This window comes from Chenopodium album, chromosome 7 (genome assembly GCF_948465745.1).
Source record: "Chenopodium album chromosome 7, dcCheAlbu1.1, whole genome shotgun sequence".
Classification (NCBI taxonomy): Eukaryota; Viridiplantae; Streptophyta; class Magnoliopsida; order Caryophyllales; family Amaranthaceae; genus Chenopodium; species Chenopodium album.
In genome coordinates, this window is record NC_137840.1 from 43,511,409 (window position 1) to 43,527,877 (window position 16,469).

General features: G+C 40.5%; 1 pseudogene; it reads left to right on the plus strand.

Moving 5' to 3' along the window:
• The first annotated feature begins 8,681 nt into the window (after window positions 1–8,681).
• On the plus strand, window positions 8,682–8,780 carry LOC145641322 (small nucleolar RNA R71; annotated as a pseudogene).
• Window positions 8,781–16,469: the final 7,689 nt, after the last annotated feature.

Sequence of the window (16,469 nt, forward strand, 5' to 3'; positions counted from 1 at the left end):
ACTGCACCAGGCGGCAAGCGCTATATATTGGTGGCTGTGGATTACTTTACCTAGTGGGTAGAGGCTGAGGCAGTCAAAAACATCAAGACTAAAGACGTCATTTCCTTTGTTTGGAGGAACATAATCACTCGTTTTGGGGTGCCCATGTCTATGGTTTTTGACAATGGTCCTCAATTTGAGACGCCTCAACTCAAGACTTGGCTGGGAGACCAGGGGGTCTCAAGCTTCTTCGCATCAGTCGGCCGGCCGCAAGCAAACGGCCAGGTCGAAGCCTTCAACAAGTTAATCTCAGACAGGATTAAAAAGAAGATTGAGCGGGCTGGTGGACTTTGGGCGAATGAATTACCACACGTCCTTTGGTCCATCAGAACGACTACTAAAGGGGCAACGGGAGAAACCCCATTCTTAATGGTGTATGGTGCAGAAGTTGTTCTGCCCATTGAGCACTATGAGCCGACCCTTCAAATCATGTTGTATGATGAAGAGGCAAATTGGGAGGCCATGCACCTAGCATTGGACTCACTTCTAGAGCGTAGGGGCAATGCTGCCTTGCGTCATGAGATATACCATCTGAGAATGACTCGGGCTTACAACAAAAGAGTACACAAGCGTCCTCTCAAAGTGGGGGACTTTGTGCTACGGAAAATGGAGGCAGTCGGTAGGGCGAATGAACAGGGAAAGCTAACCCCAAATTGGGAAGGCCCCTACCGAATTTATGAGGAGGTAAGAGACGGCACCTACCGCCTGGAAGAACCAGACGGCAGGCAGCTGCCCAGAACTTGGAATGTAGACAACTTGAAAAAGTACTACTTTTAAGTACGAATGAAAAGACCTCAATTTTGTAAATCTCACGTATTGTTAATGAGAATATGCCTTCATTTCCCAACTTATCTTTTTATTTAAGTTTTTTAAGTGTCGCCTGTACCAAATACAGACGACCAATATGTTTGGAAAGCGTCTGTTCCAACAGCAGACGTCCCAATCCCTCTGAAGGAGCCGATTGTTTTAGAACAGTCGTTCCTACGAAATTCATCAAGTTTACACCAACACTTGACGAATCATTAAAGAGGCCTAAGGCCAGATAAAATCATGATGAGGCCCATGGCCGGATATTAATAAACAAAAAGAGACCGAATGGTCACAGTTTGCTCCAACATGAGTATGACCGTCTGCTCCAACATGAGTCAGATAACCGGCGACGTCCATTTGGGCAAATTCGTCGAGGAGAAGCATCTCCCATTTGGGTGGCACATTGCTCTACGAATATATCAAGCGGCCCTACCGAATGCTAAGGCAACATTCGCAGTCGTTTGTTTTAATCGAAAGTGAAATCTAAAAGACCTGAATTTTCTATCTAGCGCAGTTCAGAAATGGTCACTGTTTCATAAGTAGAGGCTAAGCGAGGCATAAAGCCGGATGCGCCTGTTATTGCTCAGGGGCAAAACAGGCGGAATATTTGATTAATATATGAGTTAAGTTAACTAAACACTTATTGAGGCCTATGGCCGGAGGCGCTTGTTTTTGCTTATGGGGCGGAACAGGCGGAGGTTTACCCTTAGCAAATTAGCTAAGTTGGAAATTTGAGTTAGTTCGAGCCAATGGCCGAATGAACACTTTATGTTTGCCAATTCTTGATGGACGTCTACCGAGTGGTTTGGGGCAATCACCATAGTGATTGATTGACTTAGAAACCATGCATACTCTTTTAAGTATCAAAAATTTCTAAACCAATCAATCCAATAAACCGAAACCGCTCGACATCCGTCCAGGTGCAAGAACATTTGCATGATATACAGGTTATTATACTTAGCCAAAAACATGCAATGAAAAATTCAAAATGCAAAGGACTACTATATGGATAACTTCAGCCAAATGGCCGAATAATTCAAATTAAAAAGACCAATCGTCACCTGACGATTGGTTAAGATTGTTATCTGGCAAAGCCAGAAAGATTGTCAAATTACCCGACCCCTCGGTCGGTAAAGATACAAATACTCGGCACACAGGCCGGAAAAGAAAAGTACATGGCCATTCGGCCGCAGAAAAGCATAAAAGCTTAAGTGATCAGGGGAGAGCCTCTTCAGTGGTAGCCGGCTTGTCGTCCTTCGGCTGCTCTTCCTCCTTTTTCTCTGGCTCCTCCTCGCCGCCCGAAGAGTCGGACCCCATGCATTATAGTCTTGCAACAATTCATGAAGATATAGCCGAAATTAATCCTTGACCCTAACTCCGGCTTGGTAGCCATCCATAACACCATAATCTCCTCTCGAGACAACTTCCCCAAATCTTGCTTAATAAAAACCGAATACCCAAGAATTCTATGAAGGATCCTAAGGGCCGGATAGATAATCTCACTGGCAAGAGACTTTTTCGAATCAAACTCCCTCTTGTTGGCTATGGTTCTCCACCAAGAAACCTCAATATACTCAGATTGGACTAGGGAGATAAGGGGCTCAAAGATATCACCATTGGGGTTGAAACCAAGGGCTCCATTGAACTGGGCTAGGTTCATGGTGTGTTTGACATTGAAGAGTTGGAAGGAAATAATAAAATCGGTTTCCCCCACCTTATTGAACTCAAATGTGGAGAAAAACTCAATGGAAGGCTCCAAATAGGTTCTAGGGGCCGATTTTAGAAACTCACTTAAGATTAGGTTATCTAGAAGGATGTCAAGGTCATTTTCAATTCCTAACTTGGCCATATCCTCACGAAAGTAATGCCGGGAGGGTCTAAACTTCCAGTCTTTCATTTTGTTATAGATGGGGGTTTGTTTAGACCTGTTCCAAAATTTGAGAGGGGGTAGAGGAGGAGGAGAAGCATCATCTTGAGTTGTGGAATGCGGTTGGGGTTGAGGGTTTGAGGATTGGCCTTGAGAAGATTGGCCGGGGGATTGGTTTGAGCGCTTCTTGCTACTTTTGACTCTTCTTATCAAATCCATTTTAACAAAATTCACACAATTCACAAAAACGCAACAAACTCCCTCAAACAAAACAACTTCCACCAAAAATTACTCACAAACCTCCGTACAAATCCAACCAAACCACCACAAACTACAAGGTACCTGTTCCAATCAACACAACAACCAAATTCCAACAACAAACAACAATATCAACAATCATTCATCAATATAATCATGAATCAACAAGAATAAGTAACAATCACCCAAATATACCAATTTTCCCATAAATCAACCATAAAACACAAAAATCATGCTCAAATTCAAGGTAAAAAAACCAATGCAAAGAAATCAATTGAAATTGACAAAAATATTACAAAGGTTAGAAGTATACCAAGATTGGAGACTCAAATTAAACTCAAAGCACTTCAAAGACCCGAAATTTCCCGAAAAAGCATAAGAAAAAAGAGTAGGAGTGTTGAAAATGGAGGAATATGGAAGAATTTGTGAAAAATTTGGGCAAAAGGTGAAAAAATTTGTGAGAAATTGATGTTTTGGGGTTAGGGTTTGAGAGGTGGTAGAGAGAGGAAGGGGAAAAATAAGGAGAAGAGGAGGAAATAAGAGAGAAGAGAGAGAGAAGAGGGGCGTGCCCGGGTAATAAACCCAGATCGCCGCGCCCTCTCCCGAAAATGGCGCGCCCGCGGCAAATCTCCCGCGCCCACGGAGAGACTGCGGGGCATTCGCGGGGACCTCCTGAAATTTTTAGAATTTTAATACCTGATGGGGGTCGCGCCCTCTCCTGATTTGACGCGCCCTCTACAAAACCTCCCGCGCCCGGGGGGAGACTGCGGGGCAACTGCGGGAAGCCCTTGGAATGAGGTTCCAAATTCGCTTGAATTTAGGCCGCGCCCGCGGAGAGACTGCGGGGCAACCGCGGGAACTCTCTGGAATGGATTTCCAAATTTGGTCGAATTGAGGCCCGCGCCCTCTCCAATCATGAGGCGCCCTCTCCAGAACCTCCTGCGCCCGCGGAGAGACTGCGGGAAGTCCTTGGAATGATATTTTAATTTTGCTTCAAAGAGGTGAAAATGCCCCCGAGGTCTCTCCTAGTCCTTGGGGAGCCCTCTCCCCTGCACTCTAAACTCTCCTTCAAACCCTTTCTTTCCAACAAGTGATGATAATGGGCGACCTACAAGACAAACACAAGTCCAACTCAAAAATAAAATAAAAAACCAATCAAGGAAAAATAAAAGAAAAGAAAGGAAAGAGAAATGAGATGAGAATCCGGGTTGCCTCCCGTAAGCGCTTTTGGTTAACGTCATTAGCTCGACGTGCACCACCATCCCATGGTGGCCTAAAAAGAATCATTTTGTGAAAAAGTCCAACAAACACTCCATCATAGTACTTCTTGAGTCGATGACCATTAACTTTGAATGAAGATGAGGAGTTTAAAGGAGAAATCTCCACGGCACCATCATCAAAAACATCTTTCACCAAGAATGGTCCACTCCATCTTGACATGAGCTTTCTGGGGAACAACTTCATCCTTGAGTTGTAGAGGAGGACTTTGTCACCTACAAAAAACTCCTTTTTCTCAATCAACTTGTCATGAACCTCCTTGGAGCGAGCCTTGTAGGTGCTAGCACAATCGTAAGCATTATGTCGAAGTTCTTCTAGCTCATGAAGATCCAACCACCTCTTCTCCCCCGCTCTAGCTAAGTCAAAATTTATCTTCTTGATGGCCCATAAGGCACGATGTTCAAGCTCTACCGGGAGATGGCACGATTTGTCATAGACAAGGCGATATGGAGTGGTGCCAATAGGCGTCATAAAAGCCGTCCTATAAGCCCAAAGAGCATCATCTAACTTGTTCGACCAATCCTTTCTATTCCTTGCAACCGTCTTCTCAAGAATGAGCTTTATTTGACGATTGGAGACCTCGACTTGGCCACTCGATTGAGGATGATATGGAAGGCCGAACCGTTGATGCACTCCATGTTTCCTCAACATCTTTTGGAAAGCGTTGTGAACAAAATGAGATCCGTTATCGCTTATCACATCCTTAGGCACGCCAAACCTTGGGAAGATGATTTTGTTGAACAACTTCAACACTACTTTGTGGTCATTAGTAGGGGAGGCAATGGCCTCAACCCATTTAGAAACATAGTCCACAGCCACAAGTATGAATTGATTACCATATGAAGATGGGAATGGTCCCATGAAGTCAATCCCCCAAACATCAAACACCTCTAACTCAAGAATGGGTTGTTGAGGCATCTCATTCCTCTTGGAGATATTCTCAACCCTTTGACATCGGTCACATGACTTCACAAAGCCCCATGAGTCCTTGAAGAGATGCGGCCACCACAAACCACATTGAAGAACCTTGGTAGCGGTCTTGGAAACACCCATATGCCCACCACTAGGGTACGAGTGGCACATTTTTAAAACACTAGGCACCTCTTCATTTGGAACACAACGCCTAAGTAAGCCATCAACCCCTCGTTTGTATAGGATGGGATCGTCCCACAAGTAATGTCTTGCCTCCCTTTTGATTTTCTTCCTTTGGTTCTTTGAGAAAGAGGGTGGAAACTCCCCACATACTAGAAAATTTACCAGGTCGGCATACCATTGGAGTTCCTTCACCTCTATGGCATATAAGAAGTCATCAAGCATTTTATCCTCAATAGGTGAACCATCATCATGAATTTGATCACCCTCAAGGCGAGAAAGATGGTCCGCCATAACATTCTCCGCACCCTTCTTGTCCCTAATCTTAATCTCAAAAGTTTGCAATTCAAGCACCCATCGAATCAACCTAGGCTTGGACTCTTTCTTGGGAAAGAGATACTTGAGGGCCGCGTGATCCGTGAAGACTATGGTCTTGGAACCCAACAAGTAACAACGAAATTTCTCAAAAGAGTGCACAATTGCTAAAAATTCCTTTTCCGTTGTTGTGTAGTTCTTTTGAGCCCCATTGAGTGTCTTGGACAAATAGTAAATCACATGAAGCATCTTGTCTACACGTTGTCCCAAAACACCTCCAATATCCCAATCACTTGCATCACACATCAATTCGAAAGGAAGATCCCACCTTGGGGCTTGAACAATAGGTGTGGAGATAAGGGCCTTCTTCAATCTATCAAATGCCTTCAAGCATTTGTCATCAAAAATGAACTCAACATCCTTTTGAAGAAGGTCATTTAGGGTCTTAGCAATGAGTGAAAAATCCTTGATGAATCTTTTATAGAAACCCGCATGACCAAGGAGCGATCTCACACCCTTGACATTCACCGGAGGTAGAAGTTTCTCAATTACTTCTATTTTTGCCTTATCCACCTCAATGCCTCTATTTGAAATCTTGTGCCCAAGCACTATACCTTCCTCCACCATGAAGTGGCATTTCTTTCAATTCAAAACAAGATTGACCTTAACACATCTTTCCAAACACTTCTCAAGGTTCACAAGGCACTCCTCAAATGAGACACCTCCCACCGAAAAGTCATCCATGAAGACCTCCATTTCCTCCTCCAACATATCCCCAAAAATACTCATCATGCACCTTTGGAATGTAGCGGGTGCATTGCATAACCCAAAGGGCATTCTTCGATAGGCAAAGGTCCCATAAGGACATATGAAGGTAGTTTTCTCTTGATTATCGGGGTGGATGGGGATTTGGAAGAATCCCGAATATCCATCGAGGAAATAATAAAACTTGTGCCTTGTTAGTCTTTCAAGCATTTGATCAATAAATGGAAGAGGGAAGTGATCCTTCTTGGTGGATGTGTTTAGACGTCTATAGTCTATACACATCCGCCAACCCGTGACCGTCCTAGTTGGAATGAGCTCACCCTTCTCATTCTCAACCACGGTCATGCCCCCCTTCTTTGAAACGACATGCACGGGGGAGACCCACCTTGAGCTAGAGATGGGGAATATGATTCCCGCATTCAATAGTTGGTGATCTCCTTCTTAACTACCTCTCCCATTTGGGGATGTAGTTTTCTTTGTCGTTCGATAGAAGGAAGGGCGCCTTCCTCAAGTGTTATGTGGTGTTGGCACAAGGCGGGGCTTATACCTTTAAGATCATCAATTGTGTACCCCAAAGCACCTTGGTGCTTTCTCAAAAAACCACATAACGCTTGAGCTTGACTCACGCTCAAGGATGCACTAACTATCACGGGGTAAGTGGAATGAGGGCCCAAGAACTCATACCTAAGGTGTGATGGTAGAGGTTTGAGCTCTACCATAGGCACACCATTACCTTCCTTTGATGTGGCCGCTTGCAAAGCTTCTTGGATTGAGAATTTCAAGCACATTTGCTCATCCACTTCCTCCATGATTCCATTAAGCAATTCTTCATTAAATGCCACTTCCTTACATGGTGTACCTACTTTGTCCTTGTTCAACAAAACATTCTCAAGAGCATCGTTAGAGGTGAGCAAGTGCTCATGCATGGAAGACACAACATGATCAAGTGAATCAATCATCATGCAATTTTCTAGAGAAGAAGATGGATATTCCATGCTTTCATTCAAATCAAATTCAATGACGTCATCTCCTACCTTAAGGGAAATATTTGCACTCCTCACATCAATCATAGCACCCGAGGTAGCAAGAAAGGGTCTACCTAAAATGATTGGAATGGTAGCATCTTCATCCATTTCAAGCACAATAAAATCCACCGGGAACACAAACTTCCCAACCCTCAATGGAACATCTTCTACCTTACCTTTTGGAAACTTAATTGACCTATCGGCTAATTGCAAGGTAATGTTAGAAGGTAAGAGTTCCCCTAGTTCAAGCCTTTGATAAACCGAATATGGCACTATGCTCACACTAGCTCCCAAGTCACATAAGGCATTATCAATTTGCATCTTGTTAATGGCACAAGGGATGGAGAAGTTTCCGGGGTCTTTCAATTTGGGTGGCATTTTGTTCATGATGATAGCACTACAATTTTCGGTCAAATTGATAGTTTCCACAACCTCACAAGTCCTTTTCTCACTCAAAATGCCCTTGAGGAATTTGGCATAATTTGGCATTTGGTTGAACACATCGGTAAAAGGTAGAGAAAGATGAATTTGTTTTAGCATATCAATGAATCTCCCAAATTGTTCATCCAATTTGTGTCTCATGAATTTTTGTGGGTAAGGGAGCTTGGGTTTCACAATTTCTTTCTCTACTCTCATCTCTCTAGGTGTCTTAACCACAACCTCATCCAATGATGCCCTATCCCCCTCATTCTAAACCAAGGCTTTCTTAGGAATCTCCTTATCCTCACCCTTCCTAGGCATTCTCTCCTCAAGAACCTTACCACTCCTAGTAATAATAGCATTCACGTGTTTCTTTGGATCAAGACCTTGGGAAGGTAAAGAAGAAGGGCTTGCATGATCTTTCAAAGCATTAGCAAGTTGAGAAATTTGGTTTTCAAGCATTTTATTGTGGGTCATCATTTCATTGAACTTCTTATCACTAATGGCCATGTATGTGTTCAACAACTTGGTTTGATTCTCAATTATTTCTTCCAAATTGGTCCTAGGTGAAGAAGGTTGTGAATAGGAATTTTCTCCTTGAGTCCTTGGAACAAATCCGGGTGGGGGACCTCTTTGAGCATTATTTTGAAAATTGCCCTTCCCTTGGTTGTTCCAAGTACCCCTATTTTGATTTTGTCCACCACTTCTTCTTCGGTCTTGTTCATAATAGGACCCCCGGCCCCCCATCAAGGCATGACTTGCCTTGGGGACTTAAACCTCCATAGAAGATTTGGACCCCTTGGTATGTTGGGATTCCGTGGTGAGGGCACTCCCTTTGATACTCTTTGTATCTCTCCCATGCTTCGTAAAGGCTTTCATTTGGCCTTTGCTTGAACCCTTGAATCAAGGCTCTTGCCTCCGTTGTCTTCTTTTGAGGGTAGAAGCGGGACAAGAAGGCCTTTGTAACATCATCCCATGTTCTCAAGGAGTTGAGCTTCACTTCTTTATCTAGCCACTCTAAGGATCTTCCTATTAGAGAGAAGGGGAACAACTTGAGGCGTATGAACTCTTGAGAAACTCCATTGACTTTGATGGTGTTGCAATATTTTTCAAATTCTTTAAGATTATTCAACGGGCTCTCATTCTTAGCCCCACTATATTGCCTCCTCTCAATTAAGGTGATCATGGCCGGCTGAATCTCGAAATCATTTGCCGGTGTTGTAGGCGGAGCTATGCCGCTCTCAAACCTATAAGCACCGGGTATTCCTAGCTCCTTCAAGGCCACTCTCGGATTTTCTCCCATGCCTTGCTCTTCTTCAATCTCTTCTTCACTTGAAGAACTATACCCCAAGGATCGATTAGCTATTCTTCTCCTTGAGAGAGTCCTTTCAATTTCCGGGTCAAAAGGCACAATGGATCGATCACGAGCTCTATGCATGCAAAACTTCAAAGAAAATATTAGTAGCACGGCTACAAGTGTAACCTAAAGAATCAAAATCTTTTTGTATTTTTTTTTTCAATTAAAATGAAGTAGACTCAACAACAAAAGCTAAGCACCAATAGCATTCCCCGGCAATGGCGCCATTTTGACAAGAGGAAAATGTATGTCGTTATCTACCCTTCCCCAAGTCAAACAAAATTTGTAAACACCTAACCAACCTTATATGAATATAGGGCAAGTTAAGGGTCGATCCCTAGGGAATGCAATGATGAAAACTAGAGTCTAAGTCAAGCTAGCTCGAAGATGGAGTTGAGATTATGGTTGGCACTATGGTAAACTAAAACAAAGGTCTAAACACTAGGGATATGGGTTCCACATGCAAGTTCAATGATAATGCTAGTTTAGAGCTCAATCAATTAATTCAAGTATTGCAATGGACAAACAATAGTAGCAATCAAGAGAGTTTGAATGCTATCTCCTATAGGCCAATCTAGGTGTCACTATGAAAGGCAAATCAAGAAGAATCACAAGCAAACCCAATCAAATAGAGCAACTTTCAATTCAATTGTTCATGTCATTAAGAGTTGCATTGCAATCTAGATTAATCTTATAGGTTGATCACTCCTAGTCGAACCAATCACATGCAAAACTATGTCAACCAATTTAATTGCAACAAATAAATCAATCAAAGAGCATCAACTAGCAATTTCATTAATCAAACATGCTTCCCCCTTTCCCTAGCAACTAATCTACTCGCTAATCATGGTGAAATTCAAGAACAAATAACTAGAAATTGCATTAATCTTCATTCTATATTAAAATCTAAGAGAAGTCAAAATATTGAACAATATCAAATTCAAATCCAAAGAAAAACAAGCAACAAGCATAAATCAAATAGCAAGTAAGTAAGGAATGAAAGAAGGAAGAGATTCTCACTAATATTGATGATTGAAAATGAAGAAATCCAAACTTTATTGATCAAATGTCGAGTTACAAATCCAAAACCAAGAACTTGTCTCTAACTTCTCTCTAAATTCTCTCTCTAAAACTAAGCTAATGAAATATTATCAAAAAGTTCCTTTTGAAAAGGAATTACAATTCTATTTATAAGTAAAGAAGAAACCGGCAAATCCTGCGGTCTCTCTCGATGAATCCGCGGCCGCGGAGAAATGGGTACGGAACCCTTTGCGGGCTTTTTGGGCAGCACCCGCGCCCGCGGCAAGATAGACCCGCGCCCACGGCTAATCCCCTGCTCCCAAAACTCAATCAGGGGGTCGCGGTCTCTCTAAGATGGAGCGCCCTCTCCAGATTTCCCGCGCTCGCGGGGCAACCGCAGGAAGCTCCTGCCAAAATCTTGCAATTTGCTCTTCTTAAGCCGGCGCCCGCGGCTCCACTTACCCGCTCTCCGCGTCCTGCTGGAAATACCTTGGAGACCTCTCCGAGGCCTCTTTAAGGCCTCTCTAAGCCCTCTCTAGCCAAATGCTTCTTCCTTACTTGATCATTAAGGCCCGAACTCGATTCCTTTGCAAAGGTGATTCTTCAAATACCTACACAAGCAAACAAAGAAAGGAAATAAAAGGAAAAAGAGTCAAATAAAAGGAAAACACGAGAACCATAAAGAAAAGAGGAGAAAGAGAAACCTAAGGAAAAAGGACCAAAAATAAGAAAAGAAAGCATGAAAAAGGGAAAGAAATAACCCTAAAAGACTACCCTTTGAGTGCCATAAATGACACTCATCAGTGTAGGCGTCGTTCGATGTGCGCCTACGTTAAAGCATGTGTGAATATGCTTGGTACTCTTAGGAAGTGGGAATTGACGTATACGATTAGGGACAAGGAAAGTAGGGAGCCGCCAACAAGTTTTTAAGGAACTTGTAAACCGTTCGCGGATCAAAAAAGGCAACCACGATAAAGGGAAAACGAAAGACAACAACGATTGACCCGTGAAGGTTACACCCCATTCATAATCCATGAGATTACTAACTCTATATGGTTTGGAACCACGAAATGAGGATCGGGGATGATAGTACGAAGTGAGTCATGAAGTCACATTTGCCCGTATTGGCCTCTACTCGATTCTTATAGTGAAAAGTGATTCCTGCAATCTCAAAGACATGCAAACAAAAATTCAATTTGCTTTAAACTATTATTATACTAAATTGGTTTAATATTAATGCAACACATTGTTCTAAAATATTAATGATCACTTCGATTAATAACAAGATTAAAAAGGAACCTAAACCGGTTGTCCAAATTATCTTTTTAGGCGTAATTTTTAATTACATATTCCCTTTAAACATGCAATGTGATGATCAATAAAAATAAAAATAGATTAAACATCAATATTGGAAGCAATTTAACAATAATAGTGTTAGTCAAATCAAATATAAAATAACCTAATCATGATACTAGCAATATTAAAATGAAATAAGAGTAATTAAATTAATTAATTACTAACATTCCATGCGTTCCTTTAAATTGCTACATCATGAATAAATTGTTAGTAACTTCAATAAAAAAATATAAAGCAAATGAAAATTAAATTAAATAAATGCATATTTGATTTGGTGCAAACCCTCAGTTTTTTGTACCTTTCACGCCTTGGTTTAAGGACGGAACTTCGGATTAAGTATGGACTCCTTGGAGTGCTTAAGGGAAGAATGGTGTAATTAGGAATATAGGTTTGAGGCTTAGAATATGAGAGAAAGAGAAGAGAGTGAATTTTTATGTAAAAGAGAGAAAGAGAGAAGGATTTGATGATCAAGCTTGTTGATGATTGGAAAAGGGGTGATATGACCTATATTTATAGAGAAAAAAATAAGGGTCGAAGAATTAAGATAAGATCCAAATTAAATCGGAATAAAACTCGATAGACTACAGTTTAGCGGTTTTTGTATTTATCATATCTTTTGATCCTGAAATCGAAATAAGATGAATAAGATATTGTTAGAAAGATCTTGAAGTATAATTTCTAACCCAATAAGAATCATATTAAAATATTTTATAGAATAAAAGATATGGCCGAAATAATGAGACGGTGTAAGTTTTGGATAGAGTTTTATATTTTATTCATATCTTTTTCGTTATAGCTCGGAATTTATATTATAATATATCATTGGAAAGATAATTTCAAGGGCTAACCAACAATTTAAAATTTGGATAAAAACTATGAGACACGAAAATAATATCTGTCTATCTTTGAATGTCTTTCCATTCGAATAAAATTAGGACTTTCAAAAAAAGGAGTTGTATTTAATTTCAAACTCTTTAATCTTATCTTTTCAAAAAAAAAATTAAGATATTTTAGAAACTTATAGAAGCTTCAAATTAATCATAATTGGTTTAGGAATGGGATTAAATATTTAGACCCTCCAAATGATAATTGGGTCGTAGGTATGGTAGGCTTAGGTTCGGTTTGGGCTCAATTTAATACTTTGGTCATAACTTATTCGTTATAACTCGGATTTGGATTTATAAGATATCGTTGGAAAGCTCTTTTCAAGTCCCTTCCAACTATTCAATCATTGAACCCAGATTATGGACTAAAATAAACTGGAATAAACATTTTTATAAAAAGGACACGAAATGAATGATTTTAAAGGACACGAAATGAATGATTTTGGGTTTAAAGGCACGAAAAGAGGAATTTAAGTTATTGTTTGGGGAAATGGGCTAGTAATTGGGTTGGTTTATGAAATGGAAATTTGGATTTAAGCACTCCAAGAATAAATACTCAACACGACCAATAATGGTGCTGAAAGGTTGTTCATCATCGGGTTTGGTTTTGGGGAGACATTTTTAGGTGGCTACAATGGGGCAAGAGTAAGGGAAGAACAAAGAGAAAGAATCAAGAGTACAATTACAACAACAAAAAGGCAAAAATTTGGGCAATGGTAATCAAAACAAACCAAAAGACACAACTTCGTGAAGGAAAATGCGAAAAGAGGAAAAACTGGGCAAATACATACAAGAAAAGGTACAAAGTTAGTAACTTTAAGAGCAACAGTCGCAGAAAGAAACAAAATACAACAACAATGGCAAACTCAAGAATAATTTAAACAGAGGGAGGAATTCCATATTGCAACCATGAAGAAAGGAAGGCAATTTAGTAAAAAGGAAGTGTATAGGATAGCTCCCGATGAACTATCACCCATCTCCCCAAGCTGCGCACTCATGGCCTAGGAAACAACTATGAGGGGCTCACTAGCTCGATGGAGTCAGCCTGCAGAGCTGACCAGGTCGAACCCTCCACAAAGAGATCGTGCACCTATAAATAGAGGACAAAGTACAACGGAAAAGAGGTTAGACACATAAGTTATTACACTCTCTACATCTCTCTAAGTACACTTTGTCTCTCAAACACTCTCTAACTTAGGCATCGGAGGGGGGTTCCTCGAGCCACCCCCGAAGGTAGTTTACGTGTGTTTCCTTGTGTAAGTTATTGACGGGGCCCAGCTTGGGGGAGTGGTTCTTAGTTTGCGTTTAGAGTGTTTGATGAATAAGCTTAAGGGAGATGATAGTTTGGCATTTTGTTTGATGTATTGGTGATTTCGAGAGTTTGTTTTTTAGAGACGGCCGCTCTTTTGCTTCACTTAGGAGATACCACCAAAATTTTCAAATTTTTCCTCACCTTTACCCCAAGCCTACGTTACAACCCCTTTTAAAGTCCTTTTGACTTGGATTAGTTGAGTCACTAGTCAGTGGAGGGAGCTAGACTTCAAGCATATGGAGAAGGCATGACTTGGTAAGATGTCGGGTTTTTCTATTTGGTAAGAAGTCATGAGAAACTACCTTGAAGGGTGGATTTAAATATAGATGAGGGTATGTGGTAAGAATGTATGGAATGCGGGGGGAGTGGAGCATGTTAGAGTTCTCTATACTGAGCATAGTTTATCTTTTAATCAACCATTGACATCTTGAAATGTGCATACATTTGTTTATTTAGAAAGTTTCGCATTCATTGGTGCTTGTTTCTATCTCTTAGTCCATTTAAATTCATTTTTTTTCTTTTCTTTTTTATTGTTTTTATTTGCCTTGCCTTGCTTGGGTTGCCAAGAGTTGTGGGTTAAACCTCTTAGGAAACCCTCACGAGAGCTTACTCGTCCTCTTTGGTGACATGGGGGTTTTTCAGGCCTTGATGCATACGCTAAATGCATCCGTGATTCCAACGGCAGTGAGTTAGTGTACATTCGTTCCCATTCTTTTTATTTTATTTATTTTTGTTTTCAATAATTTTATCTTGCTCTAGCTTTGCTCGAGCACAAGTCAAGGTTTAGCTTGGGGGAATTTGATGAGTGACATTTATGTCACTCTTAGTGATAATATTTAGGTTCTTTTTCGTGTTTATTTTATCTTATTTTCCCTTTTATTCTCTTGTTTCCTTTTTAATAAAGTTTCTAGCTTATTTCTTAGTTTTAATATGTGTTAGTTTCATTTCTTTATTTAATTGGTTTCCAGTTTATTTTCGTAATTTATTGGCTTTGGATTTATTTTATTTCGTTCTTTTCTTTCTCACTTTCATAGTTTTATTTAGTTTGTATTTTATTTCTTATTTTAATTTACATTATTTGCTTGTATAGTTTATGTATAGTTTTTATTTGTGTAGTGTTATTTCTTTTATCTTCTATTTTATTTTACTTATTTCCATTTTATTTTTTTATTTTATTTGTCTCGATTTATCCTCGGTTTTGTGTGTAGGTTCGAGTTAAAGTCAAGGAGTTCGATTTCGAGGTCTCAAGTCAGACCATCATTGACGCACTACTGCCAGCCTCCAACATTGCTGCCCACCTTTCTATCATTCACCCCACCAAAATCTTATTCTTCACCACACTCCTATGTTCCCTCTCCTTCACTCACGCATACAGCTCCACCAGCCAAGCTCCCGTGCTTCCTGCCACCACAACCAAATCAGCCCACCAATTAACACTTGACCTGCAATTCCAACCACCAATCACCACCAAAAAAAATCAACCTCCAACCGCATCTCCACCTCCCATCAATCACCACCAAACTGCAGCCTCTCAATTCCTCACTCTCCTACTCCAATTCGAAAAGCACCAACTCAGCTTCCCCTGCAGCCCTACACCATCGCAGCTACATACCTCCTTTCACCCATCCCCACCACCCATCCCCACCACTCGCAACACCTCACTAAAACCAGGGCAGCCTCACGCAAACTCCAACCCCAACACTACCAACCCACACGCATCCTATTCTCCCTTGCTCACCTCTTCGCGCAACCACAACATCACCATCGCCAGCCAGCACCGCATCGATTGCAACCGAATTTCATCCCTTAAAAGCCCCAATTTGATAGAAGTTTCTTCGCGGCCGCGCAACCCTGTTAGAAGGCGCACAAATGGAGTCCAAATTCAGATTGTAGGCAGTAAGATGCGCGACGTCTTCGCGGGCGCGCACAACTGGGTTCAACTCAAACCATATCATGAGCTTCACACGTGGTTGTTTAAAAAATCGAACGGTCTTAATTGATGCTCAATGATAGGAGATGTTGATGACCGGTGTCGATTTGATTATGATGATTGATGATGGAGTTTGATGTTGAGTGAAGCATGGGATTATTCCTATTGAATAAGCCGAAATATCAAAGAAGAAGGATTTGGGTTTGATGGTTTTGTGGGAGGGGTTGTTTTAGGGAAAATTCAAGTTTATATCTGTGATAAACTTGAAAATATATCTCCTCTCACAATATATTGTTTTATGTTTATTTTCAAAACAATAAAAGTGAAATAATAAAGTGGCACAGAAATCAATGCGAGAAATTGTGAGGGGAGATTAACTTGAAATGTTAATCTCGGATATTAACTGGGGCTCCCTCGTTGTTTTATATTTCTTTCATTTTCCTTTTCCTTTTAATTTTCTTTCTTTAGTTTAATTTTCTTTATTTTATTTTATTTTTCTTTTCTTAATTTATTTATTTTTATATCCCTTTCTTTTCATATTTTTCTATTTCTCTTTTATTTTATTAACCTTATATAAATATCTATTTTTGGGTAATTAGAAAAATAAACTTTAATTCTATTTTCTTAATTAGTTTTAGTAGAGCTTTTCTCTCTAGGTTTAGCTTAGGATTAGAGTAGTTTAGAGAGAGAAAGTGAGGGTTTCACCATTGCTAAGGTTAGATTTTGAAGAAGAAGATTGAT